This window comes from Ahaetulla prasina, chromosome 1 (genome assembly GCF_028640845.1).
Source record: "Ahaetulla prasina isolate Xishuangbanna chromosome 1, ASM2864084v1, whole genome shotgun sequence".
Taxonomy (NCBI): Eukaryota; Metazoa; Chordata; class Lepidosauria; order Squamata; family Colubridae; genus Ahaetulla; species Ahaetulla prasina.
The window spans coordinates 106,952,226-106,973,715 of NC_080539.1; the positions used below are offsets into that span (position 1 = coordinate 106,952,226).

At 35.2% G+C, this 21,490-nt stretch overlaps 1 protein-coding gene across 5 annotated transcripts in view; it reads right to left on the bottom strand.

Moving 5' to 3' along the window:
• TMEM200A (transmembrane protein 200A) overlaps positions 1-21,490 on the bottom strand; it is a 44,023-nt gene that overhangs the window by 7,782 nt on the left and 14,751 nt on the right. The gene's annotated exons all lie outside the window — the stretch shown is intronic.

Here is a 21,490-nt window from a genome sequence, read left to right on the forward strand (position 1 = left end):
TAAGAACTTTTGTATGAAAGAGGGGGAAAAATGAGCTTTTGGTTTGTGGTTTGATGATTAGAAGACATAAATAATAGAAAAGGGGAGAGCTTTTTTGTAACCACAGAGTAAGAAATAATTTTGTAATCATACTTATAGTACATTTGCTACAAAGGAAATCAGAAAGCTTTTCTATTTCTTTTTATCTTGTCTTTTTTGCACTTTTTCTTTTCGCCCTTTCCCTTTCATTTCTTTACTTTGCATTAGTTTTTGTTAGTTTTTAATCTTCTTTTAATTTTTTTAAATAAAATGTGTAAAAATAAATAACACATTTGCAAAGACAATAAATCCTTTGCCTTTGATAGGTAGGCATACCTTTAGAGCAATACAAATACTTACAGGTGGTAGGTTGAAGTTAGATCTAGCCCAAGGAAACTATGTGTTATGTATGGTTATCAAAATCAAATGATGCTGTGTACCTCAGCAATCATTAACTATTCCTTTTCTAATTCTACTGCTATTCACTAAATCCCATTGAATGATTAGTCTGCATAATTAAAACTGATCATTTTCACTGTTCAGTGCTTCGCTTCTCTTTTATTGTCTTCCTTCAGCCTCAATTGTTAATCCCATGATAATCTATCATCTACTGTATAATGAATTTGTCATCACTGGCTCAACATTTGAATGGAGGCGATATATCTAATGTTAATACCCTAATTCATGTATCCTGTTTGCTAGATAGAGACAGAGATTTCAGCCTTCCCAATGTAATATTTTACAGATGCTTTGGACAATAGCTACTTTCATTCTGATTGTGAGGATTGCCAAATTATGGATTTATAGTATGACACACTTGTAAATTGGAAAAAAATTGTGTACGTTTCCAACTATTAGGAAATACAGATGTTCAGGGAGACAAAAAGGTAAAATGGAAAAATATAGAAATGTAAACGGAAACCTGCAAGAATGCTATAATTACATATAAAATTACATACTTATATTCCTTTTTCTAAGGATGGAACATGTCACACACGATTCCTATTTTTGTTTTTATTATTCTCAGATTAATTTTAACATGTGGCTTATGTTGAAAGCTGATGATTCTTTGAGGTAAGAGTATGGGTGAATTGACATTTGAGTGGATACTCAAGATTGCAAATATACCAGTACTTGTTCTTTTTAAATTAAGCAAATAATCCATGAATTTAAATAGTAAAAGCAAATTGGTCAAATTGTGCATTATTATATTCAATTGTTCATTATCTGTCATGAAATGAAAAGTTTATTTAATCCAGCATTCTGTTGCCAGATAAGTGACCAGTGGCTGCTAATAGAAATACACACTCCTACTAGTATTTCTAAGCAAGCAGTGCTAAAAGACATTATTTAGTGCCATCAAGACAACTAGGCTTTTCCTCTGTGTTTATCTTAATCCCTATCAGTTTCAGCAAAATCTGCACGCTGAAGGATATGCTGTGTGAAATTCTTCTTTTTCTTTTTCTTTGTCTCTAATCTTTTTTCCAATCAACTTAATTAGAAGATGGCTATGAGAATCAGGGGCATCACTGTGACTCCCCAATTACAGGTAGTCCTCAACTTACAACCACAATTGAAACTAAAATTTATGTTGCTAAGGGAGACAGTTGTTAAGTAAATTTTGCCCTATTTTATGACTTTTCATGACAAAAGTTATTTAGCAAATCACTGCGATTCTTAAATTAGTAACCCCGTTTGTTTAGTGAATCTGGCTTCCCCACTAACAAGTTTGCAAAAGGGGATCACATGACTCCGGGACACTGCAAGTATCATAAATACACGCCAGTTGCCAACTGTCTGAATTTTTATCATGTGACCACAGGGATGCTGCAACCATCGTAAGTGCGAAAAACAGTTATGTCACTTTTTCAGTGCCATTGTAACTTTTGACGGTCGCTAAATGAACTCTTGTAAGACTGTGTCGTGTCCCACTCCTCCTCTGACGGCCGGGTCTGGGAAGTCTATATCCAGCGTGGCCACGAAGCCTCTGCAGCTTTGCCAAATTCCTGTCAGAGTTCTCAGGGAAGGCAGGAATCCAAGATGTGACTTCAGCAACCAGATTAAACTTTACCTGACTCAAGGAATGCCAAAAAGCAGATCCTTTATATAGGCCATGGGGTGTGGCTCATGACTCAGCACTTATCCAGGCCTGACCCTCCCTTCCTTTTGCTGATGTCGCCTCTCCATTCTCCGGAAGCGGGGATCTGTCCACGTTTTGTCCTCCTGCTCAGCTGCCGGCAATTCTAGCTCGCGGCTGGCTTCTTGCTCACACGCTGTAGGAGAGAGGTTTGTTTGCTCATTCTGTCCGGGCATGGTGCCAGGGCTGGGGGCTTCTTCTTCACTATCAGTCTCTGGCTCAGATAGCAGGAGATGGGAGGGGGCCGGCTGAGGAGAGGAGGGCGGGCGAGGCACAACAGACTGCCTATATTTTTCCAAGGGTCTCCTTTGCTATGCGAGATATGAAGCATGCAAAACTCGTACTGTTACCTTTGATTCAGGCTTAAAAAAAACTCCAGAAAAAGCTAAGAAAAAAACAGCAATCCTGCTCTCCCGCTACTCATGTGGCCCTTAAGTCTTCCAAGATGTATTACATGTAGCTGTTGAAAGGTTTTACCTTGAGTTTGAAAACTTCAGTTTGACAGTTTCATTTTCAACAAATCAAGAAGGCTCAAATGATTACAACATCAAGGAAAAAAATTTGCTTTAATAAATCCCTCCATAAGGATTTTGCTTTATTCCGTAAGAAGAAATTATTTAAACTTTGAGGGCTGCAAATAAATGCCAAACCAGATATCGGGGAATGCATACTCACATAAACTATCTGGAGATTGTCAAGAGTAGCAAGGGAACAGAACACTTATTCCCAGGGTAGGATGAAGCCCTTGAAGAGCTACAGATGAGTTTTGCGATACAAATTATCAATTTCTAATCTACATTATTTTGAGTTGTGCTAGGGACCTCTTTTGGTAGATGATGGGACCTGGACAATGAACTAAAATTAATTTACTTTCACTTATTAAATATATATAAAAAAAGAAATAAAATTAACCTAATTACTTTCTAGTCAGGTTTGTGTGTAATTTATTTATTTATATCATGCCTTATTATTTTTACAAATAACTCAAGGCAGCAAACATATCCAACACATCTCCTTCTCCTGTTTTTTCCTACAACAACCTTGTGAGGTGGCTTGAGTTGAGAGAGAATGACTGGCTCATGGTCACCCAGCTGGCTTTCATGGCCAAGGTGGGACTAGAACTCATGGCCTTTCACTTTCTAGCCTGCCTTAACCACTAAACAATTTATCCTCTTTCCTATTAATTACAACAAATTAAATGCTAATATTCAAAAAGTACCAGTCCCCTAAGGTATTTAGGAGAGTATTCAAACTTTGTCTATTTTATGCAATCCTGGGCTTCAGGTTTTATATATCTAATCTGTCCTTTAAATTCATCACTTAAACTTTCCCTCACAGAAGAGTATGAAGCTTACAGAATCAACCCTTTTTTCCCCTACAAGCTTCAAGGCATGCAATCAGAAATAAATCAGCAGATTTGAAATCATGGTTTAAAATGGATCTAAGTATAATAATGTTAAAAATTAAGGCCGCATGCAAGTTGAAATGAGTTGGATTTTCTTCAAGTAAAACTTTCATAGAACAGAACTGCACAACTAATTTTATTTGTAAGTAAGTCCTGTTGTACACTTATTTCCGTTGGTTTTCACAAACCACTAGGAAGAGCCTCAAGCCAAATTTATTTCTGTTCAGGGAAGAAACATTGAAACCCTATTGTGAAATAGCAATTGTCTCTTACCCTGCACACCACAGGTCACAGATTCATTTTCAAATGTCCAAAACTGTAATAAATACACACACACACACACACACACACACACACACACGTATGTAGGTCTTTGGTTATGTAGGTCTTTATCTGACCAAGGTCTTTGGTTGGTCAGAAAACAAATATTTATTTATATATATATATTTATATATTCTCTAAGGTTTTCGCCGGTGTTGTATGTAGGTCTTTGGTTATTCAGGTTTTCTCCCACGTAAAATTGGAGGTGTCTCGGTGACGTTTCGACAAAATCCCATTCATCATCTTCAGGCTAGGTGTTTACAGCTTTGTGCTTCTAGGAGAAATGTTTCTCCTAGAAGCATGAAGCTGTAAACACCTAGCCTGAAGATGACAAATGGGATTTCGTCGAAACGTCGCCGAGACACCTCCAATTTTACGTGGGAGAAAACCCGAATAAGCTACATACATATATATATACACATACACATACATGCAAGCATATTAGACATGCTTTTGCTGATATCATAGATGTTGAACTATATTGCCTCTGCTGTCTGAATAAGCAAGTCCTGTTTCTGGAAATATAACCAGGCAGGAGAAAAGGTTTCCTGCTGGCTGCTTTGAATACATTCCTCTACTGCTTTTTGCTCTTGAAGAAGTTCTAAGTGAGAAGCACTGAAGCAGGCATGCACTTTCACATCGCTTTAATCTTCCCTCCCTGCAAATAAGTGAAACTCTTCTCCAAAGGCAGAAAAATAGATCCTTTCAGCCCTTAAAGCTTCTTTCTCCATCAAGAGTTCCAAAGTAAAGCATATTGAACTGGATATTGAAAGGATTATATAGAAACCCTGCACTCCCCATCTATATGTTAAATTATATCCATTTTTTAAACACTTAAAGTGTCCTCATAGAACCTACTGTCCTAGTAGCTTCAGTATTTTAGTATTATTCAGAATTATACTGTATTTTCCAAAGAAAAATAAATATACTAGAATTAAAAGAGTTGAAAACTGTAGCAAGAAATGCAGAAATAGAATGCAACTTTCTGTTGTATTACCACTTTAAAGTTGCAGGATTGATGTAATCAAATCCAGTTGAGAATTAGAACAGTGTGTTTCTCGACCTTGGCAACTTTTAAGATGCGTGGACTTCAACTCCCAGAATTTTGGGAGAATGCTGGCTCTGGAATTCTGGGAGATGAAATCCACACTTCTTAAGATTTGACAAACAAATGTGCCTACCGTTCCTGTCCTATTGTTTCCTTTCATTATATCCAATTAATATACTTATTACATACTTATGCTCTTATATGTGCTTATATATTTTATAGTTATTTTCATGCTTATGCTTATATATACTGTTGTGACAAACAAAATAAATAAAATAAAATAAAAAATAAAAAAATAAGAAATTTATTTCCTCACTATCTTTCCCCGCCACTTCTACATCTGCATACACTGCATGGTTCTGTAGCAATATTTGAACGTGAGAGACTTTAAAATGTTGCCCATTGTGAAATTAGCAGTTTCAGAAGTGTTATCAGTTCAGAAGCTTGTAGTAAGAACAATCTGAAAATGTAAACTTATGCTATTTTATGTAAGGACAAGGTAGCCTGAGGAAAAGCAAGTATTTTGAAATTTTTTTTGCTCTGTGACTAACTGCTTTGATGATGCCACTCTTAAGTCTTGAAACATGTAGTTGAATTATCACTGGGCAGCTATTCGCCTACCACAAGTCTGATATAGTACCCATTTTTAGAAGCTTTTGCAACAGCCTTTTTCCAACTTCATGCTCTGAATAAATTAGTTAGCACGTGTGGTCTAGGAAGATTTTTTACAGATACATACTATGCTATTCTTGTCTTTTTTGGCACATGATATGAGTAGAACTATTATATATATATATATATATGTATCTCTCTCCACCTTCCACCCACAAGTTCTCTAATATGTAACAAGTATATCTAATGTATAAAGAATTGTCTCAAATTGCAAGAAGGGCTGCATATAAATTTAATAAATAAATAATAAAAGTCAAATGAAGCTTTATTTTACTATTCAATGAAAAGAATCTAGAGCATGGCCAGGTGAGAGAAAGGTAGCCTGTCTCTTCGCTGCAATCTAGTGGTTGTCTGGATTTTGGGAGCTTAAAACTAGTAACCATAACTATATAAACTGAACAAAGCCTAGCTTTATTATGCACCCTTTACAAAAACTGAAAGCTGAAATAATACGGCAGATCTTTTAATAACCTTTTAAGCACAGGCCCTTGCTGGATTATTATGGAACATTTAATGCTTTAAAATTGTCAGCCAACTGATGCATTTTCCACCAGGCAAAGGTTAATGTTTGCCATGTATAAATCAGATCTATATGTGTTATCAATTTTGATGATCTCTACATTTTCAAGAAAAGTTGTCAGCCGGGCAGGAGGGACGATGGAACTCTACTGTAACATGGCAGCATAGCATGTCTCCCAATCAATCTTCTGAATATTTTTCATCTCTTTATTAAAATTTAAAGGCATGCAAGGATGAATTTAAATTGAGCGCATCTGCAAATAGTTTGACATGAAATCCACTGCCTTGTTAAGGGCCATATCTTCTGTCTGAACATCTGCTGTGGTAGGGAGAATAATAGCACACCAAATATGGAGCCTAATATTTTCTTATGAAACACTTGCCACAATAAAGATTTTAAAACAGATAAAAAAAATTAATATGTGCAGCTGCACTGCTTTTCTGCAACAGTTGTCAAATAACAATTTTTATCTTGTTTACAGAGATGGCAATACCAGTTTGTGCCAAGAACCCCTTGTGTTTATTATCTTTTGGAGTAAGCAATGATATGCAAAGCACAAAGAATAGGCCAGGGAAATTAAATACATGAGATAAGAAAACAGCTGACGAAGCTTCTTGGATGACAAACGAAATGTCTTCAAAGAAAAACCAGAAAGTCCAGTTGCCTCTTGGAAAATTACTTCTGGTACACTTCTTTAAGTATCCTCTGCTCACTCCATTCAATTTACTTGCATATTTCTCCTGACACCACTCACCTCCATCTACTAAGATAGAGGCAAAATTCATTTATTGAAATGGCCACTTCTCTTGACAAACATTAATTCCTCACAACTGATCACTAGGACATAAGAATGTCTTATGTCATAAGAATGAGAACAATATTTTTAAAAACCATAACTTATTTATACTATTTGGTATTATATATTTTAGAACAGGTAGCACCTAAAAGCCATTCAGAACAAGACAAAGTATACATGATACCCATCTCCCAGCAAAACCAATCAACTAAATTGCTCAGTGACACACCTCTAAAAAGTTTGATATGATTCAACGTACTGCAAAGCAGTGTTAAGATATGGGTACATATATGGAATAAATAGCATCACTGGATTATTTGCATTTTGTAACATTGGTCCACTGTAGTTTATGGGAAACTGAATAAATGGATAAAAACTGACAAAACAAATAGAACAAAATGGATGAATTTGAATGGTTTTACTATCGTGAATAATGAAGCACACAAGCAGTTTTTGAACATATAAATTCTTGCAGAATAGTTGGGATTCTACTGAAATAAATAGAAGAAACCTATCTGTTATAAATTATTATAAAGTAATGGGTGGAAACTTATCAAAGAGAGATCCAACCTAGAACTAAGGAGAAGTTTCCTGACAGCGAGAACAATTAATCAGTGGGACTTGATCAGAAGTTATGGGAACTCCATCACTGGAGGTTTTTAAGAAGAGATTGAATAGATATTTGTCCAGCATGGTACAAGGTCTCCTACTTGGGCAGAAGGGTTGAACTACAAGACTTCATGACTTCCAAGGTTCCTTCCCACTCTGTTACCCTGTATTCTGTAAACAACAACAACAACAACAACAACAACAACAACAACAACAACAACAACAATAATAATAATAATAATAATAATAATAATAATAATAATAATAATAATATAATTTTTATACCGCCCTTCTCCCGAAGGACTCAGGGCGGTGAACAGGCAGATAAAATAATACCATATATACAATAAAAACACTCTTTAAAAAACTTATTCAATATGGCCTAAAATTTAAAAATACAATACAAAATATAAAATAAACCCCAATAAAATCCATATTTAAAATCCCTATTTAAGCCAGTCCTGCTCGGAAGAATAGATACGTCTTCAGCTCGTGGCAAAAGGTCCGGAGGTCAGGAAGTTGTCGAAGTCCTGGGGGAAGCTCATTCCAGAGGGATGGCTTTTATGCAAGTTTTATGCAAAAACAAGGCTTTTATGCAAGTTTGGTAACTTCTGAAGTTCTTATAGTCCCACCATAAGAGTTTAGTTGGTTTGGCTGCCTGCAGTTAAGTGTTCTAAACAGAGTGCTATATGGCTACATGAAAATATAATACTGTTCTTACTTATCTCTAACACTCACAACGTTGTTGTTTTTTTAGCACCCATTGCGCTGTCTCCATTATGATCCCTGAGGAATCATTTTCTCAATATTCATGAGTTTTTTTGCCTTTTCTCTCTGCTTCTATAGAATGTCAAGTCTTACACAATCTTTCATTAAACAAGACAGTGTCTATTTTGCTGTAGGCAGGGCTCTGGACATAGGCAGGCAATTTTTACTCAGAGGAAGATACACAGCAACAAAATCTAATCATTAATCTTTTCATTGGCCTTTGTGTTCTGCACTGAATACATCCCTAAAAATAAATGCTAAGTAAACAAACCGTAAGGAAGCAGTAATTCTGGTCCTTTAAATTTCAGCAAACGGGATTTTCTTCCATTTATGTTTAACATACTCTTAAGTAGAGCTTATTGGGTAGCGAAAATAATAAAAGAATTAGTGTATGCACAAGATCAAAATAAATAATTAGGTGTTTTTTCACATTAAGCATGTAGAGCCTTATGCATTTGGCTTTTAGCATTTATGAACTGTGGTTTCCAAAATTGCCAACAACTGGGCAGCTGTGGTAGCAGGGATGGTACAGAAGGTATGTTATAGAGGCAGGCTGATTTAACATGGCAGAAGGTTGCTAACTCATAGCAGCTACCCATCCTTATATCACTACCATCATTTCATTCTTAAAGCTGCCAGCCAGATGCTTCTGAAACTTTTGAGAACATGTTCCTGTTTGCCCTCAGTGCAGGCTTGTCATTAAGGGGTTGCCTGGTTACCACAGGTGAGTAGAAAATGCCCCTAGGGTATCCTGATTTAAAGCTAATTGCCCAGCTATAAAATTAACCCTTTTTATTATAAACATTAACAACATCATAATTTAAAAATTGTCAGTTCAGTATTGTTTGACTTTCAGCAGTTATTCAACTATGAACCATGATGCTAGTACCAGCCCTCTCTGATTATTGCTGACTGTTAATCTGATACCCTTCCCTTCTGGACCAATAAATTAAGGCAATAATAACCAAAGAATGCAAGTTTTTTTTTCCCTTTGGGGGGAGCGATTGTACCCTTCTAGTTACCTTTTCCTTGTCCTAAGGCTGTCACAAAGAAAGTAATTAGAGTGAACACTAATAGCTATTCCCTTTGCTGCACCTGTCTTAAGAGAAAATCACCTGGAAACAGCTCGGGCATGTTTTCTTAGGTTTACTGAAGCCTGAATATTGTTTTTTGTTGAATTAACTGATTTACAAAGAATAAGTTTTTTCATCTGGTGAGCAGATTATGAAATCTACCCAAGTCTAATTTAAATGAAATCTCATAGTTACATGCTGAAAAGCAACAAAACCATTAACTGAATCACAAAACAAAGGACCGCAAGTCTAAAGGACTGACATCTGTGCTTGTATGTTTTGCAGGTTCTTTCTGAAATAAATTTTCACTCTGCCTGTGGCACATTCTGGTCTACAGTAAACAGAAACATAAATGGAACTTTTAGTCATTTTGGAAAAATAAATTACGGTTCTTGTATTTTTCCAGAATCCTTGCCAAGTCTAAGCAAATGGCCAGGCCACATTTAAGCAGGCAAAAGCTTTGAGAAAGCACAAAAAGAATTGCTCCTAGAATTTTTTCTTTCACAAAATTAAAAGGAAACTTAAAAGGTTATCTAGCAGTTCAACTCTTGGTTGGTACAAGAAATCTATTCTCTAAGACAGGGGTCTCCAACCTTGGTCCCTTTAAGACTTGTGGACTTCAATTCCCAGAGTCCCTCAGCCAGCAAAGCTGGCTGAGGAACTTTGGGAGTTGAAGTCCATAAGTCTTAAAGAGACCAAGGTTGGAGATCCCTGCTCTAAGAGATAAACTATACATGGACTCCTTGATTCTTCTACTTCAGGGGTGTCCAAACTTGGTCCCTTTAAGACTTGTGGACTTCAACTCCCAGAGTCCCTCAGCCAGCAAAGCTGGCTGAGGAACTCTGGGAGTTGAAGTCCACAAGTCTTAAAGGGACCAAGTTTGGACACCCCTGTTCTACTTTATCCTAAAGAAGGTTTTTGCTGTTATAAACTGCCCACAGTGACTCGAGTGAGGTGGTGATGTATAAATTTAATTAATTTTATGTTAATTAATTAACATAAAAATGTTATATATTACATGTTATATGTTATATATTGAGAGGCTTTATTTATTTAATTAAATAAAGCCTCCTCTCAATATATAACATATAACATGCAATATATAACATTTTTATTGATACATCTTTTTCTTACGTTTTTTGAAAATGTCTACAACAGGTTGCTCCAGACCAAAGATTGTAGAAAACCATAATTACATTGTTAGAAGAAGAAAGATAGGAGAAGATAATCGGAACAGAATTGGAATGATATAGTACAGTTGGTTGATGATGAGCGGGGGCTTTCAAATGCCAAATTCCAGAAGGACTTGAGTGAATTACAAAAGACTCGGGCTGAAACAGCCCCAGTGCACTTAGCCACCTGCTCCAATCACAATGCTTGTCCATCATTGGCAGAAATGTGAAGTGAATGGTTATTATCTGAAGATGTAAATAATTCATCTCAAGAATTATTTTCCTGCTTCATTTATTAAAGCATCTTTAAAGTTCCATTAAAGTCAATCTATGTTTTTTCTCCTTTTAATGTAATCATTTCTTGCTCTGTTTGAACACTGTCTGGTCTGTTAAAAGCCTAAGGAAGATTAAAGAAATGGTTTGGAAAACATCACCCACATGCTAATTTTTTAGTTACCTGGGGAAAAACACCAACTCTTATGTACCTTTTTGCATAAAAACAACATCAACAAAAAGAAACCTGTGATTTATGGTTTTGATGATTAGACAGAATAGATTATAGAAAGAAGAGTACTATAATGTAACTTTAGAGAAGAAGTCAAATATATTTGTACTTACAACTGCTGTGAAGAATATCCAAAGCCACTTTTTTGCATCTTCTTTTTTTATTTTTATTTTTTTATTTCCTTGCACTTTTTCCTTTTGAGTACTTTCCTTTTCTTTTCCTTCCTTACTGTTTATTAGTTTGTGTTAGCTTTTACCATCTTATTTAACAGTTTTAATAAAAAATTACAACTTAAAAAAATAGAAGTGGTTCTCCTGTTCATGATGTAGTCATAAAGAAATTTAAAAGTTTTCACTGTAACAATCTGAATGGTAAACTGGACTGTAGGGATAAAAGTAAAATGGTTACTAAAATGTCTGTAAGTTTATCTCTTTCAGCAAATCTTGTAAAAGTAGACACTGTGGGAATCTTGTCTTTGATGAGTGGGCAAGAATAGCCTGACGGCTACATTCTTTGCAAGTGTCTTTTTCTTTATCAATACCATGTCTTTCAATTATCCCCATTTTTCAGAGCAATTGTTCCTTTATACATATTTCTTTTCATCTGCAGCCCTTTTTAACTAAACAGTCCAGCAACATGTCCATTTTCATACTTCCTGTTGCTATAACCTCTTATGCTTCTGTGGCACTCTGCAATTTAATTCTTTTCACTCTGGAAAGCTAAGCCATTCTGTTTTGGAATGCATTGTATTCATTCATATATATATATATATATATATATATATATATATATATATATATATATATATATATATGTAGATCTTTGGTTATTCGGGTTTTCTCCCGTAAAATTGGAAGTGTCTTGGCGGCGTTTCGAAGTCTCATTTAAAAGGTTAAAAAGTTAAAAGGAAGAAACAGCTGCAGTCACACATTGCTCCCAGAAGCACGAAGCTGAAGCCTGAAGATGACGAATGAGACTTCGTCGAACGTCATAAGACACTTCCAATTTTACGCGGGAGAAAACCCGAATAACCAAAGATCTACATACAAACACCCGCGAAAACCTCAGAAAACATATATGTATATATATGTTACCTACATATATATGTAGGTCTTTGGTTATTCGGGTTTTCTCCCGCGTAAAATTGGAAGTGTCTTGGCGACGTTTCGACGAAGTCTCATTTAAAAAGGTTAAAAAGTTAAAAAGGAAGAAACAGCTGCAGTCACACATTGCTCCCAGAAGCACGAAGCTGAAGCCTGAAGATGACGAATGAGACTTCGTCGAACGTCATAAGACACTTCCAATTTTACGCGGGAGAAAACCCGAATAACCAAAGATCTACATACAAACACCCGCGAAAACCTCAGAAAACATATATGTATATATATGTTACCTACATATATATGTAGGTCTTTGGTTATTCGGGTTTTCTCCCGCGTAAAATTGGAAGTGTCTTGGCGACGTTTCGACGAAGTCTCATTCGTCATCTTCAGGCTTCAGCTTCGTGCTTCTGGGAGCAATGTGTGACTGCAGCTGTTTCTTCCTTTTTAACTTTTTAACCTTTTTAAATGAGACTTCGTCGAAATGTCACCAAGACACTTCCAATTTTACGCGGGAGAAAACCCGAATAACCAAAGACCTACATACAAACACCCGCGAAAACCTCAGAAAACATATATATATATATATATATATGTATGTATGTATGTATGTATGTATGTATGTATGTATGTATGTATGTATGAATAGATAGGTCTGTAAAGCAAAGGAAAGCTGAAGTAAGAGCATAAGCACAATCTCAGTTTCACTTAGCAATCACTTCACTTAATGACCAATTTACTAATCCTAATTGTGATCACTAAATGAGAACTAACTGTATTGCTAATTCTTCTGTATCTCCAAAAACAATATAAGACCAATGGTTAGGCCTTATAGATCTACCAGAAAGGTAAGTGACCGATCTGTGATGGGATGTAGGAAGAATTATGTCAGACTCAATGAAGCGGGAAGCAAACCCAAGCTCTGTGGGGAAACAGTGGGGCAGGATTGGGCGGTTTATAGATGGAGAGGTACTGTAGCATCCCTGTGGGTGATCATAAGTACAAGTGGATTGCCAAATGCTCAGATTTTGTTCACGTGACTGCAGGGACTATAATTCATGTGATTGCATTGCCATAATTTCAAACAGTCGCTTAGTGAGTGGTCATAAATCAAGGACTACCTTCACCCTGTGGCTACAGTCTTTACAACTCATCAAGCTGCATTGTGGCACCTGACAAGGATGACCCTTGTCTTCTTTAATCTTTCATTAAATTCTGAGCCCTTGACTTCATTATTTTAATGGCATGCTGGCATTTGATACTAAATATAAATTATTAGTATATACAGAAATCATCTGTGTGAGAGAGCATGGGGTTTGCTCCCTGTGTCTATGCAGCAGCATGCCATGCCAGTTTTGATGGGCTGTGATTTGCTCCTTGGTGGTTCTTTGAATAATGCCTTCTGCCTGATGGTTTTTTTGGTGTTTGTCCCTGCATATCTGTACATGGGCTGCTGGAGGGAATGAGATAAAGCATAATTGCACACCATTCAAAAGAGACAATAAAAAACCTAGGAAGGAAACAAAAAGACTACAACACATCCTCATTCACACTGATGATGTTGCCTAGTTGAGTAATGAAATGTCTGGAAACAAACATCCAATCTAAGAGAGCAGCAGGAAATACATGTCTATTCACAATAATCAGATGCACTTTGGGCCAGTCTTTCCCTCTTGCAAGCAAGGAGTATATGATCCCCTTTCTGTGCTTGAAGGAAGAAATTTTAAGCATTATGACTAGGATAGCACTCTGGGAAAATGGCAGTTTCTAAGTTCAAACTATAAATGCCTGTTTGATTCTCTCTGTATTCCCCAGATATTCCTGGGCCCTATTTACGTTTACGAATAACATACATTTACATACATACATACCCTACATCAAGCCAAATAACATTGTGAAAGCACAACTTGAAAACTATGTTCTAAATGCTTCTGGAATATGTTAAAACTTTTGAAAGACGCACTGCCCTGCTTCACAAAAACTGCACCGATTCTCCCTTAAGCATTTTAAGATAATATAACCATTGTGAACACTCTGCCAGGAAAGAGAGATGTGCTCCACTTAGAAATCTGCACAATTTGAACAAGACAGAGTGAAAAGAGATGAGACCCCAATTATTTCTCTGAAGAAAGTCTGGATGTATGCACCTCACACTTTCATACCCTGGAATAATGAAGGCAACGGTTATCATCGCAATACTGTAATGTTATCACTTTCTTCCCATCTTTAAATGCTTCCTGCTGATATTTTTTTTAAATATTTTTTTTTCTGAGATCAGTCCCATTTTAATTCATCGCCTTACCCTCATTTTTCCCTTTTCTTTTGCCAAGTTTCTGCATGGTGGGGGCAGTCACATGAAGGCATTCTCAAGCATGTTACTTCCAGATGTGTTGAACATCAGCTCCAATAATTCCCAGTCAAAATGATTAAAACCTATGCAGGAATCATAGCAGTTTAAGTTCCAAAGCCAGCATGGAAAGAGTAATTTAAAACTCTTGCTTGATGAACATCTTTTAAATGTAGGACAAGGAGGTGGGGGCATAGTTTACTGGTGTTCTATTTTTTTCATTTCCTTTGTTTCAAAGAAGGGCTGTAAAGCCAGGGGTGAAATCTACTTACCTTCCGTGCCAGTTTGAAAGTGCACATGCGCAGAGGGTAAAAAACAGGTCACTTCCTGGTTTTAAGCAGGACGGGTTAAAACAACGACCGGGTGGGTGGGCGGAGCCTTGTGCTGCCATCGCTACCGGTTCAACCGAACCGGTCCGAACCAGTAGCATTTCACCCCTGTGTAAAGCACTATATAAGTCTAAGTGCTATTGCTATGGTGCCTTGAAATTCTATAGGGAAAAATGCAACATACTTTTGAATTGTTCTTTCTCCTCATTTATTGAATTGTCATTTCTTTCTCCTCCAGTTTTACTAACAGTTTGCATCTGCATATGTGCAGACTTACAGAGAAATGGCTGATACTGTGAAGCCTAACACAGGTTATCTTTTTCCTTTCTTCCACAGGGAGTTATTTGTCCCACCATAGTACAAGGCAGCATTATGGGAATGAATGCAATTTTTTTCTTTTAAAGATTCTTTTTCATAAGTATCTGTAGAATAAATGAGTAGAAGCAGCGAATCAGAATCAAAATTTTGTTTTATTTATCTTTCCTACCTGAAACTCTTATGAAAGCATGAATATTTCCTACCGTATTTTCTCATATTTGTCAATATGTGCCTAACCTACCCACATAGTTGCTGTTATGAGGAAAATAGGAGAAGGAGGGAGTATTAAGTATGTTGTTTATAATAATAATAAAGTCAGGATAAACAAACAAACAAATCCAGCCCAGAATTAGTATAGCAGCTGATTCCAACGCTCCCATTAGTTTTACTGGGAATAAAATTCTGTCTTGTCCTATTCTTTGAAGATCAAGTGGGCTACAGAATCTGACTCAACTGCTACATCCTGTATCCAATGAGTGGAATAATGCTGCTTTCCCCCCATTCAATAACAATTATTTAGGGCATTTCCCTTTTTCCCCCTGAACACATGAATGTTTCTGAAGGTTTTTGTCAATATAATGTGAAATTGAGTCATTTGTTTTAGCTACACCATATACAAACATATAAACACATACAGGGATGAATATGTACAATCATTGCACATTATCAATAACTCAACTGTGAAAAGAAAATCACATTTATCCAGCAAAAGGAGCAATCAAACAGTTATTCTACTGCTACCCGAAAATTGTTGAGCAAAAAAATATATGCTATACAATCTCTCAGTATCGGCAAAAAGGGAGATAATGTAGTGATGTTTAGTGAGAATTGAATTTGTATCATGTAAAGACCGTTCTACTGTAAAATAGAAGATATGCAATGTCTTAGAAATAAATAATTCAATCAAAATAAATTTAATATTTTAATTACCTTCTATATTGTTTTATTGAATTCAGAATTGATGATCTAAGTTTTGCATAGCTTGAATTTAGCTCTTTTTCTCACCTTCTATATTTTCTCCAGCATTATTTAATATTGGGGAGGGGAAAATCAAATCTCTTTTGTTGGGTGGTGTGTTCAAACAATTAAAATAATTATAAAGAAATGCATTATTCAATCAAATATATGGTATAATCCAGCACAGTTTCTCCTGAATTATGGTAATTTTAAAGATTTTTTTTTTTAATCCATACTCTTTGAAGGAAAGTCACACTATATATGAAATACCAATTCCATATCTGGCCTCTCAAAAAAAATTACACTATGTTCATCTCTAAAAAACCAAAAACATTATGATTTCTGGAAGTTTAATTATAGGGGCAAACAAACACACAAAAGCGAAAATTATCCAAGTGAAAAATATTTGCAGATTATCTTTAAATGTTGAAGAAACCTATTCATCCACTTGCAGTTATATGTTGATGTATGCATAAATACAAAGCAAGAAAGAGAATGGCTACATATAAAAATGTGTCTTTTAAAGGGCAGATTAAAAATTATTCCTTAAATAGGTCAAAACATTATAGTTTAAAACTTGTATTAATGTAGTTCGAATATATAATCATGATCTTCTATTTATTAATATGGAGATAAATTTATTTATTTATTTATTATTTATTTATTAATTGCATTTGTATACCGCCCTTCTCCCGAAGGACTCAGGGCGGTTAACAGCCAATTTAAAAGATACAATAAATATACAATAAAAACAAAACTAAAATTTATATAAATAGTGGCCAAAATTAAAAACTAAGTAATATAAAAACTAAAACCCCATTTAAAATTACTTAATCAGGCTAGCCCAGCTCGGCGGAATAAAATTAAAGTTCACTTACTAAAGGATATTTCCCTAAAAACACAAAGGGAAAAGAGGAAGATTACAGATGATGAAGGATAAGTCTAGAATAAATGGAAGAGATAGGAGAAATACACAGAAATTTAAATGAAAAAGTGAGCATAAAATATTATATTTCTTCGGATTTGAAAAGTAGGGTTCTGGCCCTAAAGAACGTTAACTAAAATCTAAGCATAGCTGCATGGCATAAATGTCTAATCTAGGGAAGATGTAGAAGCTCATGCACTTGTAAAATATACCAGTAGCAGTATACGAAAGGTGCAGCAAAGAAATAAAATCACTTGGTTCTTATATAAAATAATATATCACATATAAAATATTATGTGAACAATTCCTGGTTTAAAAGTTTAGAGCCATGGTGGGGTAGTGGTTAGAATGCAGTACTGCAGGGCTAACTCACTGCTCACTTTAGGAGTTTGATTCTAAACAGCTCAAGGTTAACTCAGCCTTCCATCATTCTAGTCGGTAAAATGAGGACCCAGATTGTTGGGGACAATATTTTGACTCTGTAAACCGCTTAGAGAGGGATCTAAAGCACTACAAAGTGGTATATAAGTCAATATGCTATTGCTATTATGCCATCATGCTGACTTTTTTTTACCTTAAAGTCAGTCTTCTCTACTTTTGAACAAGCTGTTCAAGTTACTACTACTACTAGAAAAAAGTGTCATATAAAGGAGACTCAAGCGCTTATAACAATTAACAAACTATGTTTCTGGGACAAAAACCATGTTACTACAAATGCTTCTGTATATTACACTGGACCAATTACATTGCTGCCTGAAACAAAATTCAAATAATGCAATTATTAATAGAAAAAAATACCTTTCCATGAGAATAATAGCTACGATTAAATGGAAGTTAAAATTTGGATTCTACAATCTATGAATAACTAATGAATTTCCTTATTTGAATAATGGATCAGCTCCCACAATTAGTATAGTGAGGTTTGACATTGTAAGAGAACTGATCAGTTTCTGTAATTCATTTGAGTTGACACACATGAATATAAAACTTACATTAAATTTGCTTATATTGAAACTTTTAAAGAACTATGATATAAAACAAGCAAGGAAAATTGGTTCTTTAATTAATCTAAATCTTATTAGAGTTGTTGAGGAACTGGTAACACTGCAATGCTTTACAGTTTGAAGGAGAATAGTTCAATTTGACAGCAAATATATATCTGTCAACGCCAGGAATAGTGGAAAGTCTGAAGGGGTAAAAAATTAAAGCTCCCATTCTTCTGGTAATCCTAACCAACTTCAGATGGAAAGTGATTTCTCTAGGAACCAGTACATTATGATAATCTTTTTTTTTTTTTGAGCTAACCCAATATAAACTCAAAGTATCTGTCACACACCATGAAATATTCTTGCAGAATATTCTGGCTCATTGACAAACTTTCTTTTCCTTTCATTATTCAAATTGGCTCTGGATCATTAATTTCTGGTTAGAAGTCCATGGCTCTTGGCAATTTAAACCATGAAACTTGAAAAATTACTGAATTTAAAAAGTAATAGCATTTCCACCTTCTGTTTCTCAGTTACTTGGAGCTATAGTCACTGAATTTCACTAGATCTGGCCACTAAAATTTCAGGGTATGATAGACATGAATCCTAATACCACTAGATTAAACATGAATACAGCCAATTATTTCATTCTCTATTTTTTCCCTATATTTAGTTTATTTGGTATATTTAGTTATACCAAATGCATTAAAATAATATAATATAGATAATATTAGAATATACCCAAAAATAAAATAGAATATACTGAATACGCTCACTTGTTTATTAAACATATTTATTTTATACTGATCATTCACTGTTATTCAATACACATTCACTCAGTATCAAATTATGCTTGATGCTATCGCTTCTTGGGTTAGTACAGTATACATAATTTTAAGTAACTTATTCATTGTGCATTCAACATTTTTACATTTCCTTGGACATACCAAGTTATCTTTTCCATATAAAAAATAAGACAAGGATTGTTTGCTTACAACAGACTTCATACCACAAATCACTTTTCTAGTAACATTTGCTTATCTTGGAATATCTCCAATCATTTTCTGTCTTTAATCAATACCATACCAAAATACTTAAGTTGATCTACCTGCTCTTTTTTCCCCCCTACATACATAACTTGCAATTCAACTCTATTTTCCAGATCCATACTCAAGGCACCATTCTGCTTATATAAAATTATCTGCAACTGATTCATATTCTCAGGTAACAAAGCATCATATGCAAACAACCATTCATACATTCAGATGTACCTCTAATACCACAATTTCTGTAAATATATTTTGACAAACCACTGAGGCATCATACATCTACAGTATGTCTCACTTCCTGGACAATGTTAACCATTCATTAAACACACCATATTTTCTCAAAAATATTTTGTTCCCATTATATCCCACTTTTTTTGCATTTGATAATCAAGTTCCAACTCTACAATTATAAAAACACTCCATAATACAACCTTATTCACATTATTGTATGCTTTTCTTTTAAGTTATCAAATTTTCTTTTTCATACTCAGTAATTTCTCAGTTACTTCTTGAAGTACAGAACTCTGGTCTATATAGCCCTGATCTGATATAAAGCTGCAAAATACTTCCTAAATTATTAATAATTGTAATTCAGGCAAATATTTCAGCACATTCCATTAAATTCATTGAGAAGTCTTTTTGCATTACAATTGTGATGTAGAACTGCCAATGAAGTAGGACAAATATTTGGTGCATGAAAAATTAATGAGCGTTATCTACCACAGCTTCAGGAAATCCCTGGTTCTTGTGCAAGGATTTCTCCAGGTCCCAGAACTCAAGAAAAAGATCTACTGATGTACAAATAAACGTGACTAGAACTCTTTCCTGATTATCCTGCTCACAGTGAAGATATCAAAAATGATTAGTCAGTGTACATGTAGAAATGATACAAAAATAAGCCAAATTTATACAAATTCTGTAATTTCTTAAAATTATTGCTATTATTGATTAAGCATGCCTGTGATTCGGTTTGCGGCAGAATGATCAAAGCTGCCTTTAAATGTTTTATTGTTGTGGGTTCACTGGAATTAGTTCTTCTTGAAGAAAGCAAAACAAAAGCAATTTCTGACTAAGTGTGTTTTGCTGAGAGTAGAAAAGACACTACTTAAACCCCATTATTTTAACAAGTTTAACCTCCTCATTATAAAATATTTTGTTTTCAAGTAACTGATTCTTTATATTATTACTGGGTAGAGAAACAGAAACACTTAATAGTACTTGGCTGTAACCAGTGGTGTGCTGGAGCCAGCTCCTGAGAACTGACTGTTAAATTTGGGGAAATTGTGTAAAAGAATTGAGAGTAGAACTGAGCTATGACATCTAGTGCACCGAGCAGCTAATTCTGTGGCTATTGTCCACAATGTAATACCAGCAATGCAGAACTGGTTCTTGAATATTTATATGACAGACTGTAAGCCTCTAGAAACCCATCCTCCCTTGGCTCCATCCAACAAGTTATATCATGGGTATGCAAGCAAAGGTAGAACATCTGATCAAGTGGCTGGCAGATACTATTGATGGTACTAGCCATTTGAGTTCCCGTGGAATCATAAAGATCTTCTGAGAACTCCAGAAACCCTTCCAATAGTAAATTATATAATGCATTTTTTATAGAACCCTCAACCTTTTACTTATTATAAAATTATGACTAGAGGCTTTGGATTATGCTTCCTGGTTTTATTCATGGTCTAGTTATCATCTTTATTTTAATTAACATAGCAACCAATAGTGATACACATTTATTCTAGAGACATGTGAACTAGAACATTAAAATCTGTCCTGAAATCCATTAATAAATCATTCTAAATTAAATCATTCCAGTACCAGCACTCTGAAATTATATTATGGAAGAAAGATGTCTGGAATCCTGTCTCAGACTGGCCTTTAACTTTGCTCCCGCAGAGCATGAAATACTGTGGTATTTCATGCTTTTGCCTTGGAAACCTGACAATCTACACCACCTTTTTTGTGGTGCCCGGAGTCCTCTGTAAAACACTGCTGCTATTTTGACAAAACAAGACACACAAACTGCAGCAAAAATAGGTTTCATGTATTTAAACATGCCTCTTCGAAATCTCAAAACTGGTGGGGAAAAAAAATCACTCATTTTATAGTACTACCCATTACAACCATTATCACGCCACAAAATATGACATGCTGCCCCAATGACTAAAAGACAATACGAGTTATTCAGGAACCAGACTATTGTATATTATTCATCAAACCATGGTTTGAAATTTCTGGCTTGCATGGAGAATGAACACCATTTCTGACTCTATAGCAGCCTGCAATTTGTGATTCATCAACCCAAATACCTCCTACTCATCATATACTGTAGTTGGCTGATTCTTGATAGATGAGATTTTTGCAGTTCTAGTCAGGCAGAAAATTAGAGGTCACTGTTCACTATACATCTCTCCTTGAAAGGGCTACTG